Here is a 1,558-nt window from a genome sequence, read left to right as displayed (position 1 = left end):
TACTTTTAATTCTTAATATCAAGATCAGCTCCACATTGTAGTCCACAACTGGTAAATTAAACTTTCCAGCCATATCCATTATATCGCAAAATTATTTTAAATTTAAGAAAAGTTAAGAAACATTCAAATATAAAATAAGTATTTATTCTGCATCTTTTCTTTTGAAGAACCTCTAGTACAAGGTTGATTTGTTATTTTATAAAAAATTTAGCAATCTGTTTTTACAGAGTATGTGCTCATTGGTACCACTTTGAGAGATAATTTAAATGTATGACTGTGCTAGCTGAAAATAAAGGACCTATTTGAAAACCATTTTAGGTGGACTTCAACTTTTTTTTTTTCCCAAGGTGGTATTTAATGTGTGTATCATGTACTCATTATTTTTGAAATAACCAGACCCATTCATGGTTCCTATAATTTGCTGTATTTCTCATGAAATTATGATTCTTGAAAATGCAGGGCTAAAATGGGCATTGTCATATATAGTATTGACATAGAAACATAAACTCTGAGGGCCTTTGAGATATCTAAATATAAATGAGCCCTAAAGCAACTTTTCTAAGGGAGACAAAAAAGTAAAGGGTCTATTTTTTATTGGGCAATTATATTTGTTTTTGAGTTTTTCCTAATACGACAATAGAAAATGTCAGACTTTTCTAAGACCAAATAAGTATTCTGCTTTAGGTAATTCTTCTGTACTTCGCACAGCATTTTGGTTGGGAAGCCATTAACCAATCATACCCCTCAGACGTGTTCAATCCTTATATCGAAATCAGTTTCTGATAATATGAAATTCTCCTTCTCTTTAACAATTAATATTAGATGACTAATATTAGTTTTCATGAGTTGATCTAAGTAGGGATAATTTAACATTAATTCTAGAAAAGTTGACTATGCCATAATCATTATTATAGCTTTTTTCAAAGTCCTTAAAATTCAGGAGCAAATGGTTTCTTGTTAGATACTAGGTACAATATTTACAAACCACCACTGCTCCCTTCTGATTCAGTTTTCTCTTCTGTAAAATATAAATGGTAAAAAAGACATAACTGGTGCAATAGAGATTCTTTTAGAGAAAGACGCTATTGAGAAAAGCAATAAAATTTGACATATTGATGAAATATAAGTAGGAGTAAAATTTTTTCTTAGTGATATTTTTAATTCTAATAAATTAGTGACAATTTCAATATTTTTGTTTCTATTAAATTTGTGTTTGTAGTTTGACCAGTTTTAAAATATTTTCCCTGGCATTCAGTTCCAAACAAATTATTGATCATAAATATTTACATCTGCTTTCCCAAGGTTCTATATTAGAATAATAAACAATAACAAAATAAAATGAATTAATAAAAGCACAGAGAATGAAAAGGAAAGAACAATGTAAAAAAAAAATGTAAAGCAGATGGAATAATGCTATTGGATTAATCAATGAGACAACTACAGTTCAAAGAAAGAACAAAGGGCTTCCGTGTGGATGGAAGCTATTCCTCATGGCAAAACCTAGGCAGGACTCTATTTTCATGGATGAGTACAGAGTGTCAAGAAAGATCCAAAGCAA

Source organism: Pteropus vampyrus, unplaced genomic scaffold, assembly GCF_000151845.1.
Source record: "Pteropus vampyrus isolate Shadow unplaced genomic scaffold, Pvam_2.0 Scaffold116, whole genome shotgun sequence".
NCBI lineage: Eukaryota > Metazoa > Chordata > Mammalia > Chiroptera > Pteropodidae > Pteropus > Pteropus vampyrus.
Note: the sequence above shows the minus strand (reverse complement) of the source record.